At 41.7% G+C, this 14195-nt stretch overlaps 1 pseudogene; it reads left to right on the forward strand.

The window, feature by feature from the left end:
• Positions 1-641: 641 nt before the first annotated feature.
• Positions 642-1844, forward strand: LOC149181696 (ATP-dependent DNA helicase 2 subunit KU80 pseudogene; annotated as a pseudogene).
• Positions 1845-14195: the final 12351 nt, after the last annotated feature.

Raw genomic sequence — 14195 nt, forward strand, 5'->3', positions numbered from 1 at the left:
GCAAGCCCATAGATGATTCTTTGACAAATAACAGAGGAACAGAAATGACCAAATTTCGCCAGGAAAATGTTGATTTAGTTTGTCAAACATTTGTTTATGTATGGGATGTGGATGGAAATAATGTTGAAGATTGCACCATCATTGTCGAAGAAATTATTGCTATTCCACTGCAGAATGACAGGGCACTTGCCCAAAGATTAAAGAAGGACAAAACTATGAAAGAGGCTTTTTCCAGTTCTTGTAATGTTGGTGGTGACATGAGCAGAATTGGAAAGATAGACAGTAGTAGAATTGGCCTAACAGTGAATAAATTATTGTCTATTGATGTCTATAATATTGGGCCTCAACATATCATGGGAAGCCTCATGGATCATATTCTTTTATCTATAAATGGACCACTTCTATCATATGCAGCAGAAGAAAGGAAGAAAAGAATTTGGATAGCCAATATGTTTGATCGAGGCAAGAATAAGGAGTTTGGCATGGTACAAGAGTTTTACGAATCAACTTTAGGTGATGAGTTTTCCAATGAAATACAATTCAAAAATCTGACTAAAGAAAAACAATGTAAGTATATTCACTGGGGTTTTCATAGGGCCTTCCAAAGCAAGTCTTTAAATGTTTTAGCAGACTTGTAAAAAATGGAAGATGAAGCATTGTACCCTACATGGTTTAATTACAGTAAAAGAACGTCAGGTTTTAAATCAGAGCTAGAAGCTGACAATGATCTGCAAAGGGAAGTTGGTGGCTATGAGAGTGTGGTTGATTTCTGACCTATTAAGGTTGTTGATGAGGATCTTCTTGAAGCCTTGAATAGGCTACCAAGAGGAATGGTTCCAGGTGATTTTTTGGATGCCATAGTAGTTGGAGTAGACTTGCTGATAAAGGAACTTGGAAGAAAGAGTGCAAGAAATAAACGCCTTTGTTTAATTACAAGTGCTCAATCCTTGATCAAAGAACCTGAAGAAGGAACAAAAGAGGACCAGGTAGACATAATTGCTAACCAGATGGAAGAGCATGATATCCAACTTGACATTGTAATTTTCCGACAGAGGATGCCTAGACGAACTAAATCAAAGTTATTCTGTGAAGATCTTTCCCTTTTAAACAGATTTTCGAAGCAAGCACAAGCAGAAGTGATAGTTGTTGAAAGTTCAACCTCACTATTGGGTGCTATGGAAGCCAGGAACATTTTTCCAGTAATTGTATTCAGAGGTAACTTGGAGCTGACTCCTATGATGAGAATTCAAGTGTGGGTTTATAAGAAGACAAGGAAAGAAAGTATCCCTCCTTTAAAGAGATATTCAGACATGGCACTTCCAAATGGTCGAAATGCAACACGAGAAGTGAAGGTGGATGTTGTGTACCAAGGTAGGGAAGACCCTGACAGGAAAATTCCTCCAAATCGAAGGATCAAGGGTTTTAAGTATGGACCACAAATGGCTCCTACTTCCACTGCAGAAGAAGAAGCACTCAAATTCATGCCTGAGAAGAGCCTAAAGCTTTTGGAATTTACAGATGCATCAAACATTCTGAGGCACTACTATAAGAGTGATGCAGAAGGTAACAGGGGTGTTTCACCTAATATGTTGATGGTTGAAAAGAAGGGCTATTTGAAACTGGCCAGCCTTCCCTTTGCAGATACTTCCATGAGGGTTGATAGAACAACTACTCTAGAAGGCAGAGTGGGTTCATCAATACAAGAAATTACTGAGCAGATGGGGTTCAGCTGTACGAAGGCATTCAATAGGTGGATTTGGTATCCTGGCATAGATATGCAAATTCCGGATCATTTACATCTAAAGTTTCCCAAGTATGTGTGGGATCCAGGAATACAGTTCTAATTGCTTGAGGACAAGCAATTTTTGGTGAGGAGGACTGTAATGTTCCCAAATTTTGTGCATGGAAAATCACTTGGGAGTTTTGCAATTTTGGAAATAAATAACAAGGAGACTTTATTAAAGAAGGAGAAAGGATGATATTTCCTAGGCAAGTTGGATGTCACTTTAACTTTATAAAATATTATAAAGTGACTTTCTAAAAATGAATTTAATAACAAGAAAATAAAAATAAAGAGAGAAAAACAAAAAGGAAGGTGAAGAGGAAAAGACAAAAGGGAAGGTGAAGATGAAAAGGCCATCCCAAACTCATTAAAGAAGGGAATTGAGGAGGCTCCTTGCATTCGTACATTGTGTGAGTTTGAAGAGAGAACTCTGGAGAGAGTTGGAAGAGGAAGCTGAGGACTTTGGAGCCCTAGCTGCCATAGCAGACTTCGGTGTTGCAACAATAACCCCTAGTCTGAGAGTGAAATCACTCAGATTTCACCATAGAGCTTCAATAGAGAACACGATTTGCAAGAAAAACTGAGGTATCCAAGTTTTCTCTGTTGATTTTAAAAGTTATTTGGTATTTTCTACATTCCCTTTGCAGGTGGAGGAAATGCATGAAACTTGAACCCAGGGAAACGAATTGCATGATGAAATAGAGGCTGATTTTGTGGTTTATAGTGGTTGTTCATTTCATGGCAATAGACAGAGGGCATCAGTGTTGAATTTTCTAAGTCTATCCATTAGAAAATTAATTTGTATTGTGTTGGTTTATTTCTTCTAGTTGTTTAAATTCAAACAAGTTATTTAAAATATTTAAATACCAAAATAAATACAATACAGTCACAACATCTACAGATCAACAACTAAAAGAAAAACAAGCACACAAGTGACACCGTTATTTTTGGACAAAATGTCCCCGAAAAAACCCAATGCTGGAAAACCGGTGCAGCTATTCTGAGGGTGTATTGTTATGCAATATTTCCTTGAGTACAACTGGGTGCCTAACTGGCTCGCCCGACAGAGAAAAATACACGGCATCAATACCTCTCTATTTGGAAACAGGTATTCAGAAAACCTGTCCCATGAAACCCTATCCAACATCTCTGAAGCTCTGCACTAGCCCTTCTGGCCTCTGCATTAGCCTCCTGCTGCTCTGTGCCAGCCTCTTGTTGCTCTGTGTCAGCCCTCTGAGGCACTGCGCAGCCTCTGGGACCCTCTGCGTCACTCCTACAACCCTCTGCATGGATGACGCAACCCCTATGGCCTCTATGTTGTCTCTGCTGGGCTCTGTGTGGCCTGCTATGGTTGTTGCTTCCCACTTCCTGCCTCTGCACTGGTCTCTCGACACTGTCTTTGCATCTATGTCCAGTAATCACTGCCCCTCGCTATTGATCACTGATTCAACTTTGCTTAGCAACCCCACTCTAGCAAAACGAATGACTGATCACTCTGGTGTATCCTCCAACTGACCCTCAAGCCTCCTCTTATACTTTTCTCGTTGGTCCATCAATGGTCGAGATTAAATCTCTAATCAACGACTAAGATTAGATTTGGCTTGATCCATGAATTTTGAAACCTTCTAACCCAGTTTTATATTAATACCCATTAATATTTTATTTTTCCTAAGTTTAGAATTAGGAATTCCATTAAAAATATTAATTATTTTAATATCTCCCAAACCAGTTAGAATTTGCCCAAACCGTTTCCAGGTCTTGGAGATCTCATGTGCTTTAGCCTCTACACCATTTTTCATGGCTAGATCACATCCCATGCTACCCCAAATCAACACTCCCTCTTAGCGAGGACTGTGCTCTAGTAATACTCCACACTGAGCATCACTCTGATTATCTGACACCGATACCTGTGCTGATGCTAGGCCTCCCCGCCCAACATCCTCTGCATTGCTGCATCCTGTACTGATGCCCATGGCCCTGCCACTACCACTGCTGCATCAGTATGACAGCTTGTAGAAATTCTGCAAATTCTCTACAAATCTCGCTCTGAGACGACTGTAGAAAATCTGACTGTAGATTAACCCGATAATGCAATATACCAAAGCAAAATACTATAATCTACTTCTACTATCAATTTGTTTTGCAAAAGCTTAAAGATTGAGCAAGATCAAGCTGAACACATATAACCAAAAGAAGAAGAATCAATGCACATGAAACACAAAAAATACTCAGGGGAAAGCCTCAACTAAAAACCCCACTATCTGTATTATCATACAAGGTGGAAATATCTCAGAATTACACAAAGCCTTAGCTCTCACAGCTAACCAAGCTCTCAGTACAATCCTCCTGGATGCTCACAAGCAAACAAGGTTTCTCACAAACCTTCTCCTCTGCCCTCCAAGCCTCCTATTTCCTTGTGCAGTTTCTCTAGGTGATCCTCCTGTTACCAAGTGTAACACTGATCTCACACCCTGTAAAACTGTGCAATCCTCAAGGAACCTTATTCCTTCTGCATGGATGAGTTTCCTTTATAGGAAAACTCATGCAACTAATAGTAACATGTCCTTGACATTTAGCTCAACTGGGTCTTTCTCTGAATAAACATGCATGAGTTTCTAATGAGAGAATCTTTAGTTATTTGGAGTACACTAGTTGGATGCATGCATGCATTAACTGATTGAACTCACAATTAGTTCCTCAAATAGTTTGGAACTAATTTAACTGGACTTAACTCAGTAAACTGAGCTAACTAATTACAACTTAAATATAACTTAATCTTATCTCCTTAATTAAGGGATAATTGTGGCATGACTTCACAAAGACTTCTAACTTGAATTTCTCCAACTAATTAATCCATAATGAATTAATTAATTATTTTCAAGCAACTGATGAGACTAAATTTGAATTTAATTCACAATTTTAATTCAAGGACAAATTAAAATTGGAATATTCTGGATTCTATTTTTATCATTTCTTGTTGCTATTTTCAACACTCCCTCTCAACAAGAGAGGAATTCAACTCGATCCCGATCCTAAACCTTTGGAATGTTCTGCATGCAACACTTCCCTTAGTGTTGTTGCTCCAGCAATCCAGAAACAAAAAAAAAAAAAAAACATCCAACCTGAATCAGAATGATGCCTTTGTCATCAAAGTCTCTGACTGTTATTCCCTCTATCAACTGAAAACTCTGTGTAGAAATTTTGAATAATATGACACTTATTCACAAAGATTATCCCGATTATACACTGTTGCGGAATACATGCACAATACATAACCTCCTCTACGTTGATCATCAATTTAGCAGCATTAAAAATAATGAAACATCAATCGCATGCACACATCAACACAGTATGTAACCTGGGGAGAGCATACAGCTGAAAACCCCACACTATCTGTATATTATAATGATTGAGAACATGTAACAATACATAGTACAATACTCCTCCCAAGTACTCAGTACTATCTCCACCTGTTACACACAAACTAGCTCAAATCTGATGCCTCAAACCTCCTCCACTATTTGCCTGCCTCCACTGCGCAATCCTGCATGAGAATAATGATGAATGGCTGAAACAAACTCGTATTTCCTTGGCTGAACCACGCAATCCTCATTGGCATTACTCAATCCCACTGATTGTGCAAAATCTCATGCACAACTATAGTCACAACTGATAGCAATCTCAACCTCTAACACCTGTCTCCACTGAATTGTCCATGCACTGAGTTAACTGATGTATTCTTGAGTTAGTTTATGAGTTAATAATTAGTGAATTAATTAATAATTAATTCACATCACTCATCACTAGTGTATTCTGCAGTTAGACTAAATACAACTAGTTTAACCAAGTCAAACTGAACACAACTCCATCAACTCCACAATCAACTCCACCGAAACTCAACCACATGAGTTCTACCTGAAGTCCTGCATGCAATAGCTCAACTGACCCACAAGAAAAGCGTATTTCCTTCTGACAGCTGCATGTGCCACATCTGTAGCTAAAACTGAAGTGCTCCAAGAGGATAAGATAATGTTTATAGTCCAAATATTATTATGAGACAATAATATTCGATTGTTCTATTTTTAGCCTGGCAGTCTAAAAATAGAAACCACACATATGTCTAAAAATAGACTTTGCGCCAAAAATAGCCTGTGGGCCCACTTAGTGAAGGCGGCTTCTTTCCACTAAGCTCCATCATCTTGTTGCATTCTCAACACTCCCTCTCAACAAGATATGGATTATCAGCAACCCCTATCCTGCCTCGGTGGTATTTGAATTTGCTCCTGGTGAGCGCCTCCGTCAAGATATCAGCATCCTGATCCTCCGTTGGAATGTATGAAAGTAACATGATTCTCCGCTGCACACAATCTCTGATATGATGGTACCTAATGTCAATATACTTGGATCTATCATGAAATATTGGATTAGCCGAGAGTTTAATGCAACTCTAGTTATCACAATAAATCATTGTAGGCTCCAAGTGCGAACCGAACAACCCGAACAGGATCTTCCTCATCCATATAGCCTCACATGCAGCCAAACTTGCTGCCATATAATCGGCCTCTGCTGAACTGAGTGCCACGGATCTCTGCTTCCTGCTATACCAAGAAAATGTTGTCAACCCGATACTGAAGACCCCTCCAGATGTGCTCTTTCTGTCCGTTGGGCTCCCTGCCCAATCTGCATCCGTGAAGCCACATAGCTTCACCTCATCCTCATGTCTGTACCACAATCCATATCCCGATGTGCCTCTGAGATAACGCAATACATGCTTGCCTACCTTCCAGAAGAGCTTGGTTGGCTTAACCATAGCTTGTGAAAGCTGGTTAACAGCATAGCATATATCGGGTCGTGTATTGACCAGATACATAAGCGACCCCACCAACTGTCGATAAACAGTGGCATCCACTACTTCTGCTGAAGTAGCATCCTCCTTCCTCCAACCTCCAGGAAGAGGAGTATCAACAGGCTTGCAGCCATGCATGTTGAACTTCTCCAGTATCTCTCGAGCATACTTACCCTGAGAAACAAATAGTCCATCACTGCGCTGCCAAATTTCCAATCCCAGGAAATAATGAAGGAGGCCCAAGTCCTTCATCTCAAACTCCTTAGCAAGATCCTCCTTGCATGAAAGTATCAACAACTCATCACCTGTTAGAATCAAATCATCTACATAAAGTACAATGATAAGCAACTTACCCTCCACCACAATCTGGTATAGGTTAGGATCCGCCTCACTCTTGGAGAATCCAAGTTCGGTGAAATAATTGTCTATCTGTGTGTACCAAGCATGTGGTGCTTGTTTCAACCCATACAACGCTCTCTTGAGCCTGCACACATGCGACTCACTGCTGAAGATCTCGAAACCTTCGGGCTGCTCAATGTACACCTCCTCCTCAATGACTTCATTGAGGAACGTAGTCTTCACATCCATCTGATGAATGTGCCACCCCATCTGCGCTGAGAGAGCAAGAATCGTTTGTATGGAAGAATACCTTGCGACAGGTGCAAAAGTCTCCTCATAATCGATCCCCTCTATCTGTGAAAAGCCTCAGGCAACAAATCTTGCCTTGTACTTCTCCACACTCCCGTCAGCTGCCTGCTTAACTTTGTAGATCCATCTCGAACCCACCACTAATTTCCCTTCCGGTCTTGGGACAATCTCCCATGCACTGTTTCTGACAATCGAATCATACTCTTCCACCATGGCATATACCCATGCGGGGTCCTCCACAGCTTCCTCGAAAGAGGATGGCTCAGTCACAACACATTTTCTCACAAGAGCCATGTATCCAGTGTACCGATCAGGTGACTGTCTCTGTCTACGTTGAGCTGTAGGTGGTCCTACAACCTTCTCTGCATCTTGAGCCAGTCGCTCAGCTTCTGTCAAGCGCTTTCGCCCTCTGATGGTTGGCGCTGCATGAGTGGTCTCTTCCACTCCATGAACTTCGTCCTGTGGCTGATCCACGTCCTGAAGCTCATCCTTAGGAACTAATAGCTCCTCATCTGCATGCAAGTGTGGCTCCCTCTCAAGCGAACACTTCATGGCTTTCTCCTCCTGAAATTTTATATCCCGTCGCACAACAGTCTTACCACTATCTGGAAAATACACACGATAGTTGTGGGGCGTATCAGTGTACCCCACAAATATCCCAACCTCTGCGGTCGACTCCAGCTTCTTCCTGGCATCCTTCGTCACATGCATGTAAACGTTAGAACCAAAAATCCTCAAATGAGAAATATCAGGCCTCTTACCAGAATAAGCCTCCTCGGGTGTACTCATGCCAAGTATCCTGTGAGGACAACGATTCTGCACATATACTGCAGTATTGCATGCTTCCGCCCACAAGTGAAGGGGTAGGCCCTGATCATGCAACATCGCCCATGCAGCACCCACAATCGTTCTGTTCTTCCGCTCAGCAACCCCGTTCTGTTGTGGGTTATGGGGAGCTATGAGCTCTCTTCAAATCCCTTCTGCACTACAGAAGTCCTTGAACTCGCCAGAGATGTATTCACCACCATTATCGCTCCTAAGAGCCTTCACCTTCTTCCCTGACTCCTTCTCGACCAGTGCTTTGAACTCACAGAACTTTGAGTATGTCTCACTCTTCTTCTGCATGAAGAAGATCCAACACTTTCGAGATAAATCATCAACAAAGATCACGTAGTACCTGTGCTTTGCTGTCGAAGCTACTGAGAAAGGTCCACACATGTCTGTGTGAATTCTCTCAAGGATCGTCGTGGCGTGACTATCCTTCTTGTGAAAGGTGGCTTTCACAAACTTTCCCAAAGTACACCCCTTGCACTGATCTGACTGCGCAAGAGTGCCTTTAGGAAGCCCAGTAGTGATCTGCTGCAGTATCTTCAAGGCTCCATGGTGAAGGTGACCCAATCTCCTGTGCCACAGCTCGCCATCATCCCGGCTCACCAATCCTTCTGCCTTGCATGCCATTGTTGCGCAATCATCTACATGCAACTGATAAAAGTTCTTGACTCGAACCCCTATCTTCCGGGTTTCTCCAGTTGTCTTACTGCGCAGGAAAGCCTTTCCCTCGCTGAAAACAACATCATATCCCTTGTCTTCTAACATCGCCACAGAGATAAGATTCTTCTTCAATCCTGGAACATGCATCACTTCCTTCAATACGAAGGGTTTACCAGACTCCCTTTTAAAGGAAATGATATCGATACCAGTCGCACTGTATCTACCATCATCACCCATCTCGATGTGCACTCCAAGATCTTTCTCCTCCAGATCAGAAAACAAATCTCGATCTCCTGTCATGTGAAAAGACGCACCACAGTCCAAAAACCATACCGATCCCATCACACTTGATACCAGGCATGCGATCAACGAAAAATCAAGCTCAAACTGCGAGGCTAAGGCCTCTCCCGCTGCAGATCCAGCAGCTTGCTTATTTTTCTTCTTCTACGGACAATTTGTGGCATAATGTCCGTGCTGGTGACAATGAAAGCACTTCACCTTAGACATGTCCTGCTTCTTGCCTTTTGCACCGGAATGAGAAGCTTTCTTGTTCTTCCCCTTCTTTTCTTTGGCAACCAAAGTGCAATTTTCTTCATCAAATGCCTTTGATGAAGATCTGTCCCTGGTATTCCGCCTGATCTCCTCCTGCACAAGATCTGACCAAAGTCTCTCCCATCCTGGAAATTTCTCCCGACCATTGACAGAGTCCTGATAGGAATGCCAACTCTTCGGAAGACCAAGGAGAGCCAAGCTCACCAAGTCCTCATCATCGAAAGTCACCCCTACACTTCCCATCTCATCCCGAAATTGAGTGAACTTCGTGAGATACTTGGGCATACTGTCTCCTTTCTCACATTTGATGTTTCTGAGTTTATCCTTGAGCGCCAAATTCCTCTAGTCGCTCTTGCTTTGGAATAGATCTATCAACGCTTTCCACATCAAGTATGGAGAAGCCTTTCCATGTAGGCTGGACACAATGTGATCCTTCACGCCCTCCAACAGAATCCTTCGCACTTTGTTGTCTTCTTTTGTCAAGCATCAACGTGAGCAGCATCAGTAGGCTTTGGGACTTCAGCCTCTATGAAATACTTCAACCCATTTTCATCTAACACCGCCTCCATCCTGTCTTTCCATGCAATATAATTCGAGCTGCCCTCAAGAGCATACTCCAATCGCAATCCGTTGAAAGACATTGCCACGTTGACACCAAGAAAACACTGCTACAAATTCGAATTCCACCAGCTCAAAACTCAACCTCTCCTGATCTAAAATTCGTGAGAACAAAGTATTTCTCGTACAAAGATTGACTGTAGGGCTTTTACCGGATATCTCACCTTCCAAAGGAAGGATGAATCCAGAGGCTACCTGGCCCGATTACAGACTCTGCCTGAAGAAATAAAATGTAAACACTTTCTGAATAATAGATCTGATGATCAATTTCTCCGATACCATGAGGAAATTTTGAATAATATGACACTTATTCACAGAGATTATCCCGATTATACACTATTGCGGAATACATGCACAATACATAACCTCCTCTACGTTGATCATCAATTTAGCAGCATTAAAAACAATGAAACATCAATCGCATGCACACATCAACACAGTATGTAACCCGGGGAAAGCATACAGCTGAAAACCCCACACTATCTGTATATTATAATGATTGAGAACATGTAACAATACATAGTACAATACTCCTCACAAGTACTCAGTAATATCTCCACCTGTTACACACAAACTAGCTCAGATCTGATGCCTCAAATCTCCTCCACTGTTTACCTGCCTCCACTGGGCAATCCTGCATGAGAATAATGATGAATCACTGAACCAAACTCGTATTTCCTTGGCTGAACCACGCAATCCTCATTGGCATTACTCAATCCCACTGATTGTGCAAGATCTCATGCACAACTATAGTCACAACTGATAGCAATCTCAACCTCTAACACCTGTCTCCACTGAACTATCCATGCACTAAGTTAACAGATGTATTCTTGAGTTAGTTTATGAGTTAATAATTAGTGAATTAATTAATAATTAATTCACATCACTCATCACTAGTGTTTTCTGCAGTTAGACTGAATACAACTAGTTTAACCAAGTCAAACTGAACACAACTCCATCAACTCCACAATCAACTCCACCGAAACTCAACCACATGAGTTCTACTTGAAGTCCTGCATGCAATAGCTCAACTGACCCACAAGAAAAGCGTATTTCCTTCTGACAGCTGCATGTGCCACATCTGTAGCTCAAACTGAAGTGCTCCAAGAGGATAAGATAATGTTTATAGTCCAAATATTATTATGAGACAATAATATTCGACTGTTCTATTTTTAGCCTGGCCGTCTAAAAATAGAAACCGCACATATGTCTAAAAATAGACTTTGCGCCAAAAATAGCCTGCGGGCCAACTTAGTGAAGGCGACCCTTTCCATTAAGCTCCATTATCTTGTTGCATTCTCAACACTCTGTGCTTCTGCTGACTCAGGCTTTCAGCACTGTTGTCAATCCTTCTCTATGCTCTTCAGTATCTGACTACTCTAGCCTCTGTCACTTTGATATTTGATTGCATCAATCCCACTGATTCCTTCCCGCTACTATGTACGTTGGACTCCCGTAGCAAGGTACGATCCATGAGATAAAACCTCTCAATGGACCCTGCCCAATTTCAGGCTTCTTGGGACTATCACTTTACATCACCCCACCTCACACTTGGAGGTATGGCTGCATGTGATCCCTCTGCTGACTCCTTCAATTGTGGCTCCTCCACAATTGTCTGAGACTTCTTTTGGGGCTGCATGTTGAGAGGTAATTTACTCTCCCTCTCAACCACCAAGTCTCTAACATTTGCCCTGCTCCTCAAGGCGTTGCATGCATCTGGAAGCTCAAGAGCATACAGGTTCTTGACTCGTGAACCAATCTGCTTCACCTGTCTCATGGTGATGTGTCTAAGGAAAACCTTTCCCTTGCTGAAGACAACATCGTAGCCTTTGTCATCCAACATCGCGATCGATACCAAATTCTTCTTCAGTCCAGGCACATACTTCACATCTATCAAGGTGATAAGAGCTCCATGCTCCCTCTGAAAAGAAACCGTGCCCACTCCTAAAACACTATACCTTTCATCGTCACCCATCTCTATGCACATCTTGAGGTCTTTCTCCTCCAAGGCACTGAATAAACTTTTATCGTCGGTCATGTGGAATGAGGCTCCACTGTCAAGATACCAACCACAACCCATCATCGATGACACCATGCATGCAATGAGGGTAAAGTCCATCTCGAACTGAGAGGCTAATGCCTCACCTTCAGATCCTTCCGAGGATCCCTTCTTGGACTTCTTCGATGGGAAATTAGTTGCATAATGACCATCTCGTGACAATTAAAGCATATCACTTAGACTTGTCACCCTTCTTCCCTCCATGAGAAGAATTCGATTCGGAATGGGACGCCTTCCCCTTCCCTTTCCTTGCCTTACTTGCTAAGGCCAGATTTTCTTCACCATCCTTGTATGAAGAACCATCTTGTGTGTGTTAATCTAGGTTGTCATTGATGTCAATATAGCAGTGTTTGTGATGGAAAACCTTTGATACATGATTTCCCATTGATGCCCATTGATCATAATGCTCATAGTGATGAAAGTTTGATATATGATGATATGATGAGATGGAGAACCCAAGTCAATTGAACAGCAAATGATGCAGGAGGTCAATTGAACAGGGATTGAACAACAAATGACGCAGGAGGTCAATTGAACAGCAAATGATGTAGGAGGTCAATTGAACAGCAAATGACGCAGGAGATCAATTGAACATCAAATGACGCAGGAGGTCAATTGAACAACAATAATAGAGGAGTAAAGAAGAAAACTATCGGAAGAGCGGAAGAGTGAAAAGAAGTCACAGGAGCAACAACTATCGGAAGAGAGGGGGTAGGAAAGTACAGACTTCCTTGATCGTGGCTGAAGTCCCACACTCAATCCTAGCCATCGATCTCATAGTCAACCCTTAGATTACGGTCAACTGCGGGGGTTAAGGTCGTTTTTAATCCATGTGCCAGTCGAAGTCCCGCAAACCGTCGATTGCGATAAGGCTGTGGACCTGATGGATTTATTAACAACTGTTCAATGTAATATCGTATCCGTAGTATCGCAAGTTTCAAAGGGATGTCAAAACCTCTAATTGCAATAGAGTTGTGGACCCAATGGATTCATTCAAAACAGTTCATTGAATATCGCATCCACTCCATCGGAAGACAGAGCATGTGCACACTTGTAAAACCTCCGATTTTTTATGAAATTGCGATTGTGGGATTAAAGGTGATGATGTGGCATGTGGGACCTCCATGTTGAGAAGAAGGAAAGTTCACAACTCGTGAACGTAAATTAGCAAAAGAAAGGAAGCCAAAGGTCAAGTGAGTGCAGAGGAAGCCGAAGGGCCAGCGGAAGATGAAGGTAAAAACATTCTGTTGATTTGGTTAATCTTTAAAAAGGCTCAGACTTGTGATAAATTGATTAATGGAAGAAGTACAGAACGGAATTTTGAAGAACAGTTCTGTGAAAGGAAATAAAGTTTCATTTGTCATCGCTTGAAGGGAGCAGTAGACAGCACCAGAATTGAAGTGATTGTGAGTTTGTTTCTTGGAAGTAAGATATCGCGACAATAAGAAGCAGTCACTCCCGAAACAGTTTACACAACATAGATCTTGGAGACATTATTAGAGATCATGATGGCTATTTGAAATCATCATAAGGTAATTTTGCAAACTCTGTGTGGGAAATTTGAAGAATTGTGAAGACTCCTTCATATGAAGATAGGTTGTCATTGATGTAGCAGTGACGTTGTAGATTGACAAAACACAGTGAAGAAGATTTTGAGAGCAGCGTAATACAATCCAAATATTTCTTGACAAAGCAAAACAATAGGGTCGGAGCCCTTGGGGTCGGTGCCTTAGAATTGGAAGGATTGGTGTCCTTGGAGTTGGTGCTCCTAAACACAAGGTTGGTGCCTTGAGAAGATAGGGTTGGAGCCCTAGAGGTTGAAGCCTCACAAATGACCAAGTTGGTGCTTGGCAATAGATTGGAGCCTTATATATATTGTACCTGATTTATTGTAAATATTATATTAATAAAAACATTTATTCCTATTGCTCATTTTGTGTTCTAAATATAAATAATTTAACTGGTAAAAATAACAATTGAAAAGAAATACTGATTCACCCCCCTCTCAGTATTTCCAACAATTGGTATCAGAGCCAGCTTCTTCATATCAGCCTAACAGCTAGAAGAAGGATTCTTAGTCACAATGAGAAATCAAGAAGTGTCAGGAAGACCTCCTTTGTTCGATGGCACAAATTTTGGTTTTTGGAAAAAAAGAATGTCCTACTACTTAATGTCCCTTGGACCTGAAGTTTGGCATT

Source organism: Pinus tabuliformis, chromosome 3_2 (assembly GCF_031772625.1).
Source record: "Pinus tabuliformis cultivar Carrire ecotype Pingquan chromosome 3_2, CPIR1, whole genome shotgun sequence".
NCBI classification, from domain to species: domain Eukaryota; kingdom Viridiplantae; phylum Streptophyta; class Pinopsida; order Pinales; family Pinaceae; genus Pinus; species Pinus tabuliformis.